Source organism: Calliopsis andreniformis, chromosome 9, assembly GCF_051401765.1.
Source record: "Calliopsis andreniformis isolate RMS-2024a chromosome 9, iyCalAndr_principal, whole genome shotgun sequence".
NCBI lineage: Eukaryota > Metazoa > Arthropoda > Insecta > Hymenoptera > Andrenidae > Calliopsis > Calliopsis andreniformis.
Window position 1 is genome coordinate 21834299 of NC_135070.1, and position 19604 is coordinate 21853902.

A 19604-nucleotide genomic window follows, 5' to 3' on the forward strand; every position below is an offset into this window, starting at 1 on the left:
GGAGAACAGGTTTTCCGACCTGGGAACAATAAAATCACGTATCGGGTTTTCGAGTACTCTGCGACTTTTTGTCGAAACGAGCAAATCAATTCTACTGCGAAACAAACAGAGACTTCTACTCTGTTAAACGCGGTACTGTTATCCTTTACTTTAACTATTGCCTCTATCGATGCGCGAGAATTGCCCGAACGAACGAATTGTATCTCTGCTCGATAGATGCGAACCCTTCCAATTACATGTATATGTTCGATTGATTTTCATCAACGCCATATCGTAAAAGAAGGCAAAACGAAGTGTCGCGTTTCGTTGGACGGCGATATTCTTTTTCTTTCTTCTTTCCATACGATTTCATTCGGTTCGGTTCAGTTTCGTTTTTCTGTCGTATCTTCTGGGAACGTGAACTCCTCGCTGTCGAATCTACTTATAAGAGGCGAGTAAAGAGAAAGAGAGGAGGAATGAGAGAAAGGAGAGCAACGAAAAGGAGGTAAAAAGGGGTTCGAGAGATCGGGTAGGAGATAAGACTCATAATGAAAGGCATTCATTCCACCGCGAATCCGACACAGTGAAGTTGAGCGACGTGGTTGCAGACAGCTGCTCAAACCTGATCGGTCTACACTCACCTCCATCCATCCGTCTATCCGTCCGTCTATTCGTCCATCCGTACGCTCCTTCTCACATGATTTCCTTCATATAGTATCGTATAACCGGCTAAACTAGAGGCGCAGACGCTCTCTGGAATCGATTCGTTACGAAAATCCTCGGATGGGGCGCAGCCGAAGCGAAAGCGTCTTCCGAGATCGCGATCTTATCTCGAAGCAAAAGGTGCGGCTACGCATTGTTTAGCTAACGCTCGTCGGGATGTTTAACGCGCCACAATGTTTTGCGCGATTTCGTACGCTAGAAACGGATTTACCTACTTGTCACAGATACAGCTGCTTAGAGGCACAAATTTCCCACACACCGGACCACATCGCCGCGAGAAATGTCGAAGAAAATCATGTTCGTTTTCGGTGCTAGCAATCCATCGGTCGCGTTCGCTTGGCTTGTCGCTGCGTTACCTCACCCACGATGTGCAACTTGGTTTTCGTAGCTATTATAACCAGAGAGCGATAAATCTCCCGACTCGGTAGACCTCCTCGAAGCACGACGCACGAAGCGCGTAGTTGCGCTAGGTCAAATAGTACACCGACTGTTTGGTTACGGGCTTACGAAAATTACTTTTTAGATGATAATGAAATGTTGCAGCGTCTGGAGAAGAGATGAAAATCGGTCCATTATACGTGCATGCGCGTTCATCGAGTCGCGCGTCGAAGGATAGCAACCTTGACCGGTAACGCAACAGCAGGGCTATGTCGCAGGAGTGAAACGAAAGGCAGTTTCTAGCTCGCTACCATGAAGATAACGTTGGAAACGTTCCAGTGACCCTTTTTTTTCGCGTTTTACTCCCTCCGCTGGTGTGTCGGTGTTCCTTGTGTTCCTTCTGTTACTTCTTCGCAGACTCTTTCGAGGTCGAGCCGAGAGCGTGACGCTGACAGAATTACGCCGGGTCCCTGGTTCTGCTCTCGCCGTGTAGCGAGACTCGGAGAGTGGTCGAACCCCTCGGTTCTATGGCTCGCCATAAATATCGACGGTGACGTTTGGGGAGAAAAAAGAATGTGGCGGTTGAGAAGCGTGGATGAGCTCCGTTTACGAAACGGCAGCCAGCGGCAGCCAGCGGCAGCCAGCGGCGTGCGGTGCGGCTGCATCAGTAGACAAGAGGCTATCGGTACAGCATTGTTGTGTATGCTGCACTCGAGCGAGAAATGGTCAGGCGATACAGCCTCCGTCTTCACCGCTACGCCACCGCTACGATGCGTTTTCGTCAAAGCGTATGCGATTCGAGCACTCGCAACCGCCGCGCCGCAGCTTCAACGGACTCGACGACGCATCGCGCCTCAGCGCGAACTGTGCGCGCGCGGCCACAACTAAACCCCGTCACGCTGATTCTCCGAATCATTAAGAGTCGACCTCGGTCGTGTAACCCTCGTCTTCGCCGCGTATAGCTCTTTCTGCTATCGATCGCGTCATCGTTGCGACCAACTTTGCGACGAGTTCGCTTATCCAAGATCTCACCGCTCAGGATTTATCGGACCAGCTTGTATTTAACGTCCGGTGTCTACCGCTGAAAGTCGTTTAAATTCGTACGTACCACCTTCGACCGTGAAAGGTGTTTGAAAGTCGAGTTGCTTAGAAAGAGAGAGAACTTGAGTTGAGCAGTTCTATCCTTTCCTTCTCAGACTGTTTTCCACCAATCGAAAATCGGTCGAGGTCGTTCTGGACTATTTCCTAGCATAACTATCTCTTCGTTTCCCTTGGGAGTCAGAGATTTTCTTCTCCTGGACACTCACCAATCGTTATCATGCAAGTAGCGCTTTTTCATACAGCTTAAACATTTTCATTTCTCCCTTTCTTCTTGATCGCTTTTTCCATATAGAGATCTCGATATTGTTTCCGAGCTACCTACCGGCTCCGTACACTCTAGTCGCTACATCCTCGCTTTAGGATCGTCGCTGAATAAGCGACAATTTGTATGACAATTCCTCCTCTCGATGGGTCGTCGGTGCATTGTGCCGGCATGTGAAAGTACGAACGTGGGCTCGTTGTATCCCATCGTGCTTGTTGTCCCTTCGCCTCCGTTTCATTCTCCTTCTCTCTGCGCGCCTCGATCTCTTCTTCGGAACCAAGAGTGGACGAGTGGTCGTACGAAGTATGAAAGCGAGCGAGAAGCAGCGATGGATCGCGGAAGCCAGAGGAAGAGGTGGAGTAAGAAAGAGCGAGATGGAGAATGTGGAAAGAAGCGGAGAAACAGAGACAACGTCGTGGTTACCCGAGAGATCACGATCCTTGCAGCGAAAGCAAAGGTCGATCCGTGCTGCACGTTACGGCACGACTGTACCATGACGGTAGGACGAACGTTTATTAGAAGCAGAGGAAGCGCCTCTGTGACAAATGGCGTGGTTTCATTGTTGCACGAGGACCCTCGGGCCCACCGGCAGGGCCAGAGGGTCCCCTCTACGACGTCGTAAATCTGACCACCGCTGACGGATAGGAATCAGAACGGACAGCGATACGGTTTTCACGATTTAAACAAAACGAGAAGAATGTCGAAGACGCATGGAATTGACAGCGTATAGGGAGAAACACAAGAACGATTTTAAAGTCGAAATTCGTGTACTCTATCCGTTCGACGGCCTTCTGATTATCTACTTAGACTATCTACACACAACGACCATCGCAAAATTCAATGTAATCGCGCCTTTAACGTTTCTAAATCTTTCCATTATATACTTGTTTTATTCTTCTTCTTATCAAGTACGATCATGCGTGTATGTACCTCTGTATTATACCTACATATGTAGGTACCACGCGTATAACCACGCGTATAACCACGCGTATAACCACGCGTATAACCACGCGTCCTATAACACAGGAAGAGAAAAAGGCATGGGTCTGTCAATCGATCCGAGTCCCCGGAGAAACAAAAAGGGTCCCCAAGATGGCTGCTCGGCATCGTGGTACGTACTCTGGAACCCCTAGAACCCCTGGAACCTAGCATCAGCGACTTAGCATAAATCACCCCCGCTTTGCCCTATTCGATCTCTTTCTCGTTCATTCGTCCGATATCCGGTTGCTTGTCACATCGATGCTTTCAACAATTAGGGTCACGTACATATTCCATGTACGCGTTAAGTCTGCGCAGTTGATACGAAGGGTAAAACGACGGTGCATCTCGTTAGCACATCCGAACAGAGCAACCAGAAAGAGACGCGTTCGCGTGTCATCTGTTTCCATGTATTTTGCTGGTAGCGTAGACTCTGTGGCGACTGATTCGGTACGCACGACCTCGATATTACGATCTCGAGAAATTCCGGTGCAAGGAGAAGAGAGGCAGACGAAACGAGCCGCCAAGAAAGAGGAGAGAGGAAAGATTTGCAAGAGGTTGGGCGAACAGAGCAAACGGACAGGTCGCTTATTTATGGCAGCCATACTTCAGATATATGAACTGGTTCCCGTCGAAAGTTCGGGACACCGCGTCTTTCCAGCTCAAAATGTATAGAGAGATGTCCCACCGTCCCCACCGCCCCCACCGCGCCACGCCGCGCCGCGACGTTCGCCTTCGCGCAAACTTAATTTCTCCTTTCCATTGTCTGCAGAGTTTTCCTTCGTGCAGTTTGACATTCACGCAACGCGGTTTTCGTGATTGAAGTAAGGAGTAGGTAGAAATGTATCGAAAAAATAGGCGTTTAGGTTTGGGATTCCCGCGAAAGTTAACAGGAACGACTGCCAGTGGATCGTCAGATGAGGGAGGAAGGGAGTAGAGGAGGACGGGGTGGGGCGTGGTGGGGTGAGGAAGGAAGGGAAGGAGAGGAGAGGGAGCAAAGGGACCATACGAGCAGGGCGTTGGGGAGAAGAGAGGCGATGGAGTAGATAAATAGATGGATGGGCAATATTATAACTCACCGGCTGTCATCCTGTACGGCGAGTCAGGCTGCTAATCAGACCCTGGCTCGCTCTCGCCCCTCGACCGACCCTTCACGAAAAATGGATTTATTGCCGTTCGCCTCGACTTCGGCACGCTATCGAGCTCTCTGATCCGTAGAACGTAACCATCGTCGTACTATTCGCGTCGGGCCTTCTACTCGAACTTGGTCCCTTCTACGCTTCTCACAGTACCCTCTTTCCCCATCCCGCCGCCCCTACATCCTTCATCCTCCGACACAGCCCTCATCGTGCCTCTTTACACCTCACCCTTTCGTCTTCGATTCGTTCGATCGACCGTTGATCTTCGACGGCGATCGTTCGTAGCATGGTTACACGCGAATCGCGAGCAGTTATAAACGGCACATACTCGGTAGGATGGAGGCACGCGCGTGGCCGACCTTAGATTTTCATGGGAACTCGGAACTTTCACCGACATCGCGAGGACAGACTGAGAGGAAAAGCCGTAAGCAAGCGAGCCATGGCCCGTGTTCCGCGATCCGCGGACCGACAAGCGAGGAGGGGGAGTTATGTCGGTGGGCTCGGCCAAGACGACGAAGAAACGACGCCGAGGGGAGGGCTCAGGTGAGGACCAATGCATCAAGCAAACGGTGACACTCGCCTCTGCACGCCGTGCATAGATCATGTCGACCTCGTTGCCGTCGGACACGGTACTCCGCGACGAAGAGACGAGACGGGGGAAAGATCTAAAGCTTGGAGGGGTATGACGGCCCCCGCCGCCCTACCCACTTCCCTTCCTTACGGTCCACCGGCTTTTCTCTTTCTCGCGCTCGTTGTACTCGGAGAGCACAGATGTACGGCCCGAACGAGATATACGCGAGGAAGAGAGCGGAACTGTCTGAGACCCTTGCTCGAGAATACATGTACACGCGCACGGACGCGTGCTCTCGTGTACGTGTCTGTAGGTACTTGCGCGCGTGTGTTTTTTCAACGAGATTTATTACCGAACTCCTAATGCTTCGGAGCAGGAGGAGAGGGTGCTGCCGCTATTCCCACCCATCGACTCTCTCTCACTCAGCTCTGTACAGCCATCGCCATCGCCATCGCCATCGCCATCGCCATCGCCATCGTCACCGCCACCACCGTCGCCAACTACGTCGCCGTCGTCGCCCTCGACGTCATCTTCGTCGTCGTTATCGTTGTCGTTGTCGTTGTCGTTGTCGTTGTCGTTGTCACTGTCGTCGTCGTCGTCGTTGGCGTCGTTGTCGTCGTTGGCGTCGTTGTCGTCGTTGTCGTCGTTGTCGTCGTTGTCGTTCTCCTCGTCGTCTTCGTCCTCGTCTTCGTCCTCGTCTTCGTCCTCGTCCTCGTCCTCGTCCTCCTCTTCGTCGCCACCATCGTCGACAATCTTGCGTTGCGGCACTTTGTTATCTTCTCACAGAATCCGTGGTTCGTCTTCGCACCCCACTTAATCCTCGTCCGTCATGCCATTACAAGCTGATTTACATTCTTGCGTTAACAAGGGTCAGTAAAATACGTCTTAAATTCGGTGCTCGTCGACATAGAACTGCGCGATGTATTCCTCCAACAGAGGAAAATTTTCTGACGAGAATTATTTAAGTAGAAGGCTTGAGAATATCGTACGAACGGCAGAATCATCGTCAAATGCTCCAACGTTGTCTAATCAATGACGTAAAAGAAGCGTAGTTACGAAACTTTGACCAGCAGCCTTTTAAAAGGAAAGGGCGTGGACGGGCTCTGTAACATCGACGCAATAAACGTCAACGTGCAAGTATTTACGGGTATAAATGGTATCGCGACCAAGCAATAAATCATTATTAAGCAAATCGTATTACCGTTTATAAATTTAACTCTTAAGGAAAGCAACTTCAACGAGATCGCCGCGAAGGATTACGTAATTTCGAACGTAACTGTATCACTGTGTCTCCCTCGATCTTTCCGATTCTCACCCAAAACTCCCTGTAACGTATAAATACCTACATACATATATCCAAGATGCGTCTGTTGCTCGGAGTTCCTCGTGGTCCACTGTGCAACCTTCTTCCTATTCTGTAGGTCATTGGTCGTCGTCGATGGCATCGCAGGAGCGAAACAGAATATAGATTCGTTTGAACGAAAATCTGTGGAATCGATTGACAAATGAACGTTGAAAGAGTGATCGATTGTTGTCTAAACGGTTTAGGTGTACAGGATATATTCTCGTTGCGAGAATAAGCGAGTAGGTATATGTATACATACATTTGCACCGTGGAGGGACTAGTGGCGAAGCGAAAGAATGCTAAAAGAAAGGAATCGGACTGAGGATGATCGCGAAAGAGAGTACGCGTATAGGTGCTGGTAGAAAGACACAAGGTGGGGGAATATGGGATGAAGAGGAAGGAAGGAGAAACGCGGAGAAGTCGCGAGACCTAGGAAGAGTCTCTTGGTGAAACTGGAAAGAGTGGGATGGGGGCGTGGGTGGAATGAGGCGGAAGTGGGGGGAGAAATACGTCGGGCCGGTGCGTGTGGTGGCGGTGGGGATAGGTCAGGGCCGCGGGCGAAGGGGTAGTTGCTGCGGCCCGGCCGAGGGCTGAGGCGGGGGAGGGAGGGTCCGTTTGGCGCGGGGCTCCGAATGGGACGAGAACGGGAACGAGTGGTTCGAGCGGGGGCGAAAGGGGCAGCGGAGGCGGGATAGGCGGGGAGGGCGAGGGCGAGAGGGCAGGAGGGACAGGTTCAGGAGCGGCGAGGCGAGACGAGGCGAGGCGAGGCGGGTGGAGGGGGAGAGGTATAACGTGGCAAAGGAGCGGCGAGTGTAGGAGCGCAACGAAGCGGGAGAAGCGGGGAAGCGGGAGAAGCGGGGAAGAGTGGTAGGTCGTAGGAGAAGTGCGGCAGGGGGATCGGGGTGGGGTGATCGGTTCGGGGTAGGGGTCGGCGGGGTGAGAAGAGATGCATCGGCGGCGATGGGAGCGTAGTGGAGGGGGCAGAGACGGGGAAGATGACCGCGGAGCCGTCAGTGCGCCACGTGCTGTCGTCGTGGGAGGGTGTTTACTTTTGCTCCGCTCCGTACGATCAGTCATGCATCGCGTTACCGCGAAATCGTGACTCGTTGACGCGGGCTCGTCGCGTGTCCCGATCGCTTCGCACGGTCGACGCATTAGCCCGCACTAATGTAATTTCGCAACGATGAGAAATTACGGTCGGTGAGGTGTGCGCGTACTCGGAGAAGGCAGAGGAAACGTTTCGAGAGAAAAGTGATAGGCGATTGACGTGCGGCAAACCAGTTAAGTGAGTGGTGCGTCTTTATTTTTATTGTCTTTGCGTGGGTGGGAGATCCGTAAGGATGACACGGTGATATGGTGCCAAGAGAATCAAAGTGGACAACGCGCTTCCCGATGCTCGTCGTCCAAGCGCCGCGTCGTCGCTCCTGCCGTACGCGCGACCAGGATAATCGTTCCTGACGTACCGGCACTCCTGTCGACGATTCATCGGAACTGACGTTTTACGCGCGTTGGAACCACTACTTCACGGTGAGTTCTCTCTCGCTCTACCTTTCACGTTTCTTTTAACCGGACCTGTTCGCGCGAGCGCGCGAGCGCGCGAGCGCCTCTACACCTCGCCGACATTCCCCTCTCCTGCGACAGCTCAACTTACGAGACGACGAGACCGAGCCATCTCGTTCATCCTCCACTTACTACGCGATAAACAGTTTTCACTGAGAAACACGATAAAGAGATCCTGCATCCTTTCCTACAATTTCAATGGCTTCGGCGATCCTCTGTGACGCACTGACGTGGCTTGTACAAATAAAGCCATTCTTTTCGTCTCTAGGAAACACCGTCAAACCTCGCACCCAAAACTTCCCCTCTCACGCTACCCAATCGCACGCCGTGAGTTCGAATCACATTTCGTTTCAATTTTCGATTTTGCTACCCAACTTTCGTTCAGACTTTCCTCTCCTCACGCCTATACTCCCTCTCCTTTAACTTTTCCCCCTTTCCTCTTCTCTCTCGTTTTTCTTTATCACTCCTTTTCTTCTTTTCTCTTCTTCCTCTCTCGGTTGCCGACACGCATCGTACTGCTGGCGATCGTAACTACACAGGTGTGTAGTCGCGCACATCTTTTTTCCTTTCACGAGCATACGCGATATACCATAGCAAAGGTATCGGTAGTCGGCTAATTCGATTCGTTTAAGCATCGCAAGGGGGAGGATTACCGACTTCTAATAAACGCATACTTGGAAACACTTTTGTCGTTTTAGAACATGGAGTTGACAGTTGAGACTGTGGGTCTCGATCGCGAGAGCTGAGGATTTACGAAAAGTCGAGGGGGATGCCGTTGTGTGATTGGTCAGAGAACGAAAGCTGCTCGAGTGATTTTCGTCCGAAACAGTGAACGCGTTACCGCGTGAGGTGCGATGCGCCTCGTGATTACGGTGGCATCTAATCGTGGACACGATACACTATTATTACGTGGAAATAATCGTAAAGGATAATTAGTGAACTCTGCATGGAAATTGGTGCGATGGTAGTAGTCTCGAAACTAGATAACGCTGTTCGTAAATACGCTTTTAAATAATTTCATTGAATTCTGCCGGTTGCAATTCATCGATTGAGCGAGACAGAGATGACGTCACTAGAGAAAATCACATCGGCCCTGTCACCATTAAGCGCCTTTAATATTCCTATATTGGATATACGTCGAGTCATCGAAAATTCCGAGGCGAAGAAAGTAGCAAAGGTATAATTGTTGTTCACTTCGTTAAGCATTTCAGAACTGACAAATGCAGGATTTTCGATCTATCGTTGTCTTCGATTCGACAGAGACAGCTCTTTGCATTTTTTACTACACCTCAATTACGAATCTTCAAATCTGTATATTGGCTTGACGCGAGCGATTGACATTACTGGCGTCATCATGCTCGGAAAAAACCGCATGTCATTCCGAAGCTCGATTAACTCTTAGTGCGTGTTTTCTTCGCGCGATAACCTTTCCACTTGTCTGTGATTTTCGATCAAAATCGGATACCTACCCCTGATGATTGCGAAAAAATTGTGAACGATCACTCGGCCGAAAATAACGTCGAAGAATTCGCTCGTGTTCGTTTCAGTGTTCCTAGTTAAGGGGAAGGCGCGAGAACACGCGGCGACAGCTCGTCGACCACGACGATTGTACGTAGAGTGGTAAACAAGCGGTGCGACGCGACGTGCGACAGACAAGGTCCATGGGAGAGCAGGCTGGATGGAAGACGCGCGCGCGAGCTAGAACTGGAGTTGCAATAGCACACACCCCCGCGATTCAGTAGCGCCTATTGAAGTCTGCGATGACGGGCCCCGTCTGTCAGCAGATCAAAGCCGAAGTAAGCTCTCTTTGTGATGCTCCGCCGGGTCGGTATTTAATTATGTATGAGATCGATATTCGGGCCTTCGGGGGCTCTCTTTCAACTTTCCAGTCTCTCGGTCTCTCGCGATCTCTCCGTCTCGGTTCTGCGTTCTCCCTTTTCGCCCCTTTCGCCCCTTTCGCCCCTTTCGCCCCTTTCGCCCCCTTCTCCCCTTTCTCCCTTTCTCCCTTTCTCTTCTATTTTTCGCTTTTACTCGGCATTTCCCCGTTACGAAGAAAGTCAAAACCATGCCGAGCAAGTCCATGCTTTTAGTCCCATTTTGTCTTCCGTACGAATGAGAACGGACATTGGATCGAGGTTCTTTGTTAACAGTCGCCACTATCGTCGTTTCGCAAGGTGTGTAGCTGTAACGCGTTGCGATCGATTAACTCGAGTTTCTCTTCCTCCAATTCGTTACCCTTCGAGGACACGGAAAGAGAACGTGTAGTTAACCGAGGAACAATACGAGGGCTTTGTTTATGGTCTCGTACGTGTCTCTTGATGTCTAGTGGCGCCCGATCAGCCAACGCCGCGCCGCTACGAGAACGGCAAGCTTAGCGCGCGCATTTAAATCTCGCCTGCTCGTAAAGATCTCGTAAACGGCAAGCGTCCATCCATCGAAAGGTACGAAGGATCGTGGGAAGAAAGACAAGATTATTACCGAGGCAAACGAACGCGTCCAGTGGCTGTAAACTGTCGAGGGACGCCGCTTCCGAACGAGGGCTACCTAACGTTTCAATGAACGATCTTGCTGAACGTGAACACGCGCTAACCTCCTCGTTACCTATCTGCGACCTTACTCTCTCCCTGCCTCTTCTCTTCTCTTCTCTCTCACTCCCCCCGGCCCGCTCCAGGGTTAGACGTTCTTTGCTCCCCCGACAACCGCTAGGCAACCAAATGAGCAAAGCCGACGTCGACACCTTTTTCGTGCGTCAACGATGAATCGTTGCCTCCACGCAGTGGCGATACAGTGACATCGCATCGCGGGAAACGACGATGGTTGGTTCGTTTCAAATTGTTGTTCGTATAAATTTCACGATGAAAAACTCTTTGATCAAAATCATGCCCCACGATGAACGCAGTATCGGTTTTATCGCGATGAATACGTCATGCAAGAAACGAATTCAAACAGACGAAACAAAAAAAGTCACTCTTCGCGAACGCAAAAAAATATTAGCGATTTGCGATGGCGCTAATTTGCCGCGACCTGCGGCCGTTCGGTTGTTCCCTCTCACTCTCTCCACTTCTCTCCACTTCTCTCCACTTCTCTCCACATCTCTCCACATCTCTTTCCTCTTCTCTCTTCGACACAATTTTCCCTCTTCCTCTCCGTCCATCTATCCGACTGTCCGTTTGTCCGTCTATCTCTGTCTGTATCTCTATCTCGGTCGCGCAGCGCTTACTCGCTCGCACGCTTTTCCGATCGAACGAATCCATTTCACTCGATTTCCATTTTCACGCATCGATTGCGCGTGTGTGCAATCGCAACGCGCGACGGGTAGCACCGCGAAAGGTTATCGTTGCACTTGGAATTACGATCTGTGCGTACCTTTCGATTTTCTACTTCTGTTTATCGCGGCTGTTTTCGCTAGAAATTCTGTCCAACGCAATAGCTCACTCCTGTTCGGCTCCTCTCTTCTCCACTTCTCCACTTCTCCACTTCTTCTAGATAGGTATCCCTTTATCTTGTGCAGCTCGAAACGCGCCCCTCTGTAATCGCTTTCGACGAAACGTCTGAAAGACGCAGAGGAAGACGACCCTCGATTCGCAGAGTCGGTGCGCTGTGCCGCTCGCGAAATATCGCATGGAACGAGGCCGTCGACGGAGAAGAGTGGTACAGGAGAGTGAGCGTGCGAAAGAGAAAGATGGTAGAAGCCTGACGAGAATTGTGGATAGAGCAGGGAGGATAAACGCGGTTTTGATCGGTCGCGTAGAAAATTATATTTTCGAAATCAATTAATATCCAGGGAATAATAATACACTAGCTTAATGATTGTGCAACCATGTATAACCGACAGTTCTCTTTGCCTCCCCTCTGTTCACCTCGTCGCACTCCGCACCCTACTTCCCCTCTCCCTGTACCCTTGCTCGATTCAGCCGCGATGACCCTCGGGCTACTTCGAGTTGGATTCCACGCGGTTGGCGACGCGTCGATCCAACCAAAGTGCGTTTGACAATTTTTAATTATCGATAACGAGTCTGACCGCGAAGATAGGTCGACTGAAACGGACCGCATCAACGAATAATCGAAAAGCCGCTCCTGGTTATTTCCCGATATCGTCTCGTTTCCGTCGTAAGCATCGACTTCATAAATAGGTACGTGTAGTCTATTCAACGCGAAAGGTAATTTACCTTTTTATCGCGACTATCGATCGAACCGGTCTCAGCTAATATAGTTTTCTCAAAGAGAAATGTGTGAAATACGATAATATTAATGTTCGCTTGAATTTACGACTTTTTACACCTTTGCGCATTGACGTTCGACGCATATCTTTTACCATACATTTTCTCCATAACTTCTTCTTCGAATCCACGAAACAGTCCACTCGAATCTGCTTTCATTCACTGTTCACAGGTTTCTTCGACACGTGCATGTGCACAGTTTTGGCGCGTAACGTTGACAAAAGAGAACTAGAACGGAAAATATCTCGCAGTTAGTAGCTAGTGGAAGAAGTCCGGAAACACGAACGACGCCGTTTTATCTATTCGCGATAGACCGATAAATTTTCTCTCGCTTCCACGTGGAGAAAAATTCCTCGGTGAATCACCAGCGTCGTTACTCGCGTCGTTGCTCTCCGGATTTCGCAGGACAGAAGTATTCCGCTATGCGAGGCTAGAGAGAGTCGCGTTGGCATTGGACGCGCGGACGCGTGGACGCGCGACGCGGCCCCCGTTCTCTCGCTTCTGCATCGTAAATCATTCTCGAACGTGTCGCGTACTTTATTCTACGATTCGTCAACCGTTTCGATTTTCTGCGTTATCGTGATCCGACAGAGATCGTCAGAGTGGCGGAACGATGCGACGCACGCGTTCGATAACCACGCATCGCGTATCGATGACAAAACTGGTTACAATATTTTCCACGGATTGCGAGCTACGAACTGCACACTTTCGCGCGTCATACCAGCTACGTATCGCATGATTAATCACTCTGGCCAAGATCTCCTCTTCCTTCGCTTCAGTACGATCGATTCGCATACTAAATGAGGCGAAATTTCAAACCGCTTAATACCGCATCTTTCTCGCGCGACCACTGGACGGATTATTTGAAGGAAACAGACCAGAATGCGGCGTGTCCATTCAAGAGATTCTTTTTCGAAGGGTGAACGAGGAATCCCGTCTAACAGCGAGTAATAATTATTGTTCGCCTGGCGTCAACGAAATATCACGACACACTCGTGTCACCCACTTGCTCGACGAGCAATTCAATGTTCCTTCAATGTTCCTTTTCTCTATCTTATTCTCAACCACTTTCTCCGATTCTCTAAAACATCGCGTCGCCCTCTCTTGATCTCCTCTCGATTCCGATACGACCGACTACATTCTAACGACAAATTAATATCTCCCATCTCCCATCGAGACAGCAGTGGGTCTTATCGTGCGTCTAGGTATTGTCAGTAGGATAGGATCGCGAGCTGCTTCTCGATCCTCTCGGATACGCGCGTAACGCGTATGCCCACACACCTATAACGGTATTGTGTCACGTGTAAACCGATGAATCACGACGTTGTCGACGCGCGATTCGTTGTGTGGGAAGAAAGTGGAAGGAACGACAGTGATATTCCGTTCAGGGACACTGATTCTTCACGAGAAGAAGTTGCACTGTCGTCATAGACGACGAAAACGATGATTATAGGGGGTAACGGTGTTCAGCAGGTTGCTCGTCGCAAAGGTTTTCATCTTTGAAAGGTGTGTTCTGCTAACGTCAAACTGAATTTTCGATTCTTCGATGCATCCATTCCGTAACCTGTGCGACCATTTCAATAGTTTCGAACAAGCTATATTACACGATGGAACGAAACTTCGTGACCGATCGGTCCGCTTGGACGTTCGTATTAACGTCTGGTTTGGTTCGTCGACACCACCGACTCGGTTTAATCTCGTCAAGTCGATCGATTATTTTTGACAAGGTTGATCGATAGACGGGCAGGCGAGCGGGCAAGCAAGCAAGCAAGCAAGCAAGCAAGCAAGCAAGCGAGCGAGTGAGTGAGTGAGTGAGCGTCGACCGATCACCGAACGTCCTATCCAGCAAAACTCGTTCGTATTGTTATTATTGCAGTCTATATATAATATGGCCAAGTGATAGCTCCTTGATTACGTAGGAACGGTATTAAAGTATTTCTTTTTCGCGCGACACTGAAAGTGCGAACAAGACTTTAGTCATTGCATCGATCGAAAGTTGTCTCACTAACGATCACAGAGTAGGTCCTGTACGTGTCTCGTGAGATGTCCCCTGGAAAGCATTAGGAGCAATGTTTTCTAGGGGACTTCTCGTTAGTTCTAATGGGACACAATTAGTAAATGCCTAGCTACATGTACGGGAAACCTCTTTCTAGTGTTTCCCATGCATGAGTAGGTCGTTAGATGGTCGATTCGTGGCATCAATTCGCAAGCCGTCTAATCTAATACTCTGACTAGAGGTTTCGTCGATAGTCGTGTACGATCTCCCCACGCGATGTCATTCGTCAGAATTTTATCGATTGTCGAGAGGTAAAGATAGACGGAAGGAGGAGGGCGATGAAGGTGGTAGGGGAATGAAAGAGCAACGAAAGAAAGTAACGATAGGATCGATTCGCATGAAACGCGCGAGTACGATTCCAATTAACCCGCTTCCACGCATCGACGACCGAGCACGATTCAAGGACTTCGCCGCGCCGCCTCGAAGGTATCGATCGAAAAGCCTATCGATAATTATGATCGAAGAATATTTTTTGCTTCAATCGAGGAACGAAGAAAGGAAAACAGTTAAGTAGATCGCGCAACCACCGATCGATGATTCGTCCCGGACAATAACGATAGGCACTGGATGCGGATAGTGGGATCATTCGACCGTGATTTCAAGCGTGACACATAGGCGCATGTACATATATCTATAGGTATATGTAGGTATGTTTCGCTACGCGAAAGAAGGCTAGAGTGTCTCGCGCGAATTAGCCGCAGGCATAGCTTGCGAATGGTCGAACAGCCGCGAGGAACGCGTAATCCAGCGTTGAACCACGTGGTGGATATAAAAAGACTCGTTGCCGACGATGCATTACATAATAGGTATGTCCGTTCATAAACAGCGTCGCTTAGCTATGAATGAAAGAGAGGCCCGTGGCTGGTCGGTCGGTCGGTCGGTCGCTCGCTCGCTCGTTCGCTCGCTCGCTCGTACACTCGCTCGTACACTGTTCGCTCGTGTGCCTGTTCGCCCCTTCGCCCACTTCCACGCATACCTACTGTACGCGTTCGTATACCCGATCTTGACCTGCCTCAAATCATGTAAAACCTAATCCGTTTGCACGCGCACGCAATCACGCACGCACGCACGCACGCACACACGCATGCATGGACGCATACATATATGCACATACAGCCGTGCATATCTATATACCGTGCCCGTACGACTATTTTGAATAATTAAAATATTAATGAGTAACACCGATGCACAAGCCGCACTTGTTTGCTTGCCTGTTAATTATCGGCGGTCGCTTCGTCGCATTATACCCTGTTAACAATTAATGACGCGCAACTGGGAAAACGATTCATTTCCATGGAAAACTCGTGGAAAATCCATTATGGATAGTACTGTACGATTTTCTAAAAAAAAAAAAAAACAAAAAAAAAACGAATCACCTACGATTACCTCGCGAAATTTCGCCACTTAGAATCAGCTATTATTCTTCTGAAGAGTGAGCAGATACGTAACCTGTTTAGCTCTGAAAAAAGAAAAGAAACAAGATAAAAAAGAGTATCTAAGAGGCTCAGGTGCAGGTATCCCCAGCGTCCGGCTCGGGAGATCGAGTTGCTCGATGTCTTCTCAAATGCCTCGAGAAATTTAAAACGTCTAAGCCGTCAACTTTTCCGCCGCCACGCCGGTGCTCGATGCGCCCACCTTCTCTTTACGAGTTTCCCCTCTCTTCTTACTTTTCGCCTTGACGTCCGTTTTTTTCCTCCTCTCTTCTCTCCACGATCAGCGTAGCAAACCGTTCAGTGGCCCTTGCGACGCGATAAACACTTTAAATATCGTTTCACGCAGCAGGCTACGATACGCTCGACGAGATAGACTCGTGCCTGGGTATGGAACTAAAAGAAGGGAACCGATTTCTTCTCCATAACTATACGCTCAAGTTTTTTGTCCTCGCGAGGACAGCGGTTCGCTCGATGGAATCGAGCCTCTCGCAGCTGACTCGAAACCGTCGAACCTCGGACGATCGGATTGACAGCTGCGAAGAGTCATCATCCGTGGCGTCATCGTGATCGTCGTCTTCGTGGATGGCACCACGATGATTGGTCGAAAGCGCATTTGTTTCGTGACGCAGCAAAGACGAGCGTAAGAATCGTTTGTCCTGTAAACGCGTTTGTCTCGTTCAATGTGCACACAGAACGCTGACCGCTCTTTTGTGGCATTGGGTGGTTTACGGTTATCAAACATACCTACATATGTAAATAGCTGTCGTATCGTTTCGGCAAAGAAAAAAAATAGAGTCGGCATCGAGGAAAATGAACAACGCGATGATCGATGAACAGTGCCGTACCTTTTCTCGACCGAATAAAGTATAAAATTTTGAGACCAAAAACGCTTCCCGAGTCGTCAAGGTTGGAAATTCGGTTCGTAAATATTTTAACAATCGAGATTACACGCGACACCATCGCGCACGCAGTGAATACAAGATGGGGTGGTACCTGAAACGTTGCTTCGTCACTGGCAGGCTTTGGGCCTCAGCCGCGCTGCCGCGCCGCCGCGTCGCCGCGCCGCGCGGAAAGCACAAGAGAAAAGAATGGATGGAGAGAGAAACGCGGCCGAACGAACGTACCTGAAGCAAAATGTCCGTAGCGGCAAGGATAATAAATAATAAAGGTATAGGTACGGGAGATTGATGGCTGCACCATGACTGACGTTCCATCAATCACCTCCTCGCCCTTCTTACGAAGGATCGACCGGTCGACTACGTCCCAACTACCTTCTCTTCGTTTTCTTCTTGGCCCCTCTCTCGCCCGCTTCGTTCTCCTCCTACCTACATACCATCGTTTTTTCGTACTCACTACTATCGTACCGGTCCTTATTAGCTCAGTACCTTTCACGTTCCTCGATTCATCTAAGAAAGACTACCTACCACGAACGACACCGAACCTTTTCCTTCTCGCGCTCCCACGATGACTCTGCAATTTCCGAATTCTCTTATTTGCCCATCTTATTTGTCCATCTATTAAAAGGTCGGTTATTCTCTAGAGGCAGCAACATTACTTATTACTATTACTATTTCTTTCTGAAAAGGAATCCCTCCTTGATCGCCTCACGTGATGTCCAGTTGCTCGATCAAACCGATATAGGCACACAGACAGACGCAACGAAATATCGAATTCGAGTTAGAAATCGAAGTTGTGTTTGGTTACAGAAGAATTTATTTACGGCAAAATCTGGTGGGGAGATCAGACGCGAACAGCGGGGCGGTTTGCTTCGCTTCGTCTCGCTTCGGTCCGGTCGTCGAGGAGACTGGATCGAACTGTAAGGTGAAATAGAGGGGAAGTGCGGAGGACGAGAAGACTGCCATCCGCCGACTAATCCGTCCCCTTCGGCGTATAGTGAGTGGCCAGGACGTATCAATCGGAAGGCTGGTATAAGTTTCCGCCGTTGTGGTCCGCCGGTACCGAGGTTAGCTGTCGTGGTCAGTTTCGAATTGCGGCGATGTCAGTGACAGCTGTGCTCGAGGGCCGCGTATTGAACTCACGTCCAGTCACGCTCCTTTATACCTACTTACCTTGCTCCCTCTTGCCGCCATTTACTCTCTTTCTCTCTGCCCCTCTGCCCCTCTGCCCCCTCTACCCCCTTTCTCATATCCTCATTCTCTCTTCCCTATACCTTTTTTCCTCGCCATTCTATTCCCTCTCTATGTAAGTACGTAGATACTGCTTCTTCTTTGCGCAGCTATCAGCCAAATTTCTTCAACTCGTTCGATCTTCTCCGAAGAAAACTGTCAGCACGGTTCTAAGCGATCGTTTGAACGGCGTTTTCCTCAACGATATAGATTCCTATATCCTAATCATTCGTTCTCACGTACGCTTAAACGATACGCTTTGACATTTCCCGCTTTACCGTTGCAGAAAGAAACGAAGAATTTGAAGTTTAACTTATTTTACGGGCGCATTTACTTTGCAACGACCTTCTTCTACGTATTTGTAAGTCTTTAGATCTAAAATTGTACGCAGCGGTTGTTGAAGGGTCAAGATCGTGAGGAAGAAGCTAAACAGGAGAGGTTAAGAGAAAAAGAACAAATGTGATCTACCTACAGCAGAGTAGACGATACTCTAGAGAACAGCGGTGGTTGTTAGGACAGATAAAGAAGACGATCGAAGCTCTGGACGTTATAGGACGTTCGAGGATGATCAACTAGGGACAGTTTCGGCGTAACGACTATGTCCTATCTTTGCTATTTCTTTCTCGTTGAAATGTGTAAAAAGATACTTGTATATATATACATGCATATATGCACGTGCATATGTACATATCTACTAGTTATTTTATCCGGCATGTTGGTTCTTCTCCCTTCACTTCAATCTGCATATACGTGAAAAAATTGTGCACCTCTGTACAGTACATTTTGCGATTCGATATCGCAATTGAAATTGCTTCGATTGACAGTGAACAACTTGCAAAAGACATTAGTACGTCCTACGAACTTTGTTTCACGGGTTCACGTATTTTAGGGAAATTGTCTCGCCAACGAAAAACAAATGCTGAGTGAGAGCCGAATGGTTGGAAGGAAAAGGAGAGAATAAGAGGGAGAAAAAGAGGGAGAAAAAGAGGGGAGTTGACGATTTATAATCGGTGACGAATGTGCACGATCACAGTGAGCCCTCCTCTCTGCCGTTTTATAAATGTCGCGGAGCAATAAAGACGCTCGATGGATTAGCCGTGAGGCTGGCATGCCGAGGCAACCGATTCTATTCTGGTGATTTGAAACCAGGCACGCGCGTCCAATGAATCAATCGAAGCCTCGCTCCTTTACCCGCGACTCGAAGCTTTGATCTCTTCAAGACCTATAACGTCCACGGAGGACGGATGTGTGCGAGATGAGGGGAAGATGCGTCGCTTTCGACTTGAGATTTCATCCAGCTTTCAACAGCTAACTTTCGTTGTTCTTTAGACGAACGTTAACGAATTGTTTATCGTAAATTGTTAGTTCGACTGCAGGACACAGTTCTTTCGCTTTCGGTTTTACGATACCACTCTGCCCGCGGCGAAGCCCCTTACCAGTTCTCCGTCTCGGCCAGCCTCGGTAAAGCCCGTGCGTTCTTTTTCTTCGACAACGACGCGGTGCGACAACCGGCATGACGCGACACACCGTATCCGTATCCCCGTTCTTCCGAGAATTCACGTACGCGTCATAAATAGTGCCCTGCTCTCGCACTCCCCTGTTTCCTCCTCCTGCTTTCCTTTCCCACCTCTCTTCGACTTCTTCTACGATCCGACGTTTTCCAATATTCCAAACTGCACCGATTCCATCTGGGGTCCCTCCGAAGCTTCTTCAATGTCGCCCCCTTTTTCGTT

The 19604-nt window shown here is 49.5% G+C and overlaps 1 protein-coding gene across 2 annotated transcripts in view; it reads left to right on the forward strand.

The window, feature by feature from the left end:
- Nucleotides 1-19604, forward strand: part of Tio (zinc finger domain-containing protein tiptop) — a 65989-nt gene that overhangs the window by 19192 nt on the left and 27193 nt on the right. The window contains exon 1 of one of the 2 annotated variants that reach the window (XM_076384731.1): nt 7531-8003. The exons of the other annotated variant lie outside the window; for it this stretch is intronic. The gene's annotated coding sequence lies outside the window, so the exon portion shown is untranslated. Of the gene's footprint in view, nt 1-7530; nt 8004-19604 lie in introns of those variants that run through there. 2 annotated transcript variants of the gene reach the window in all.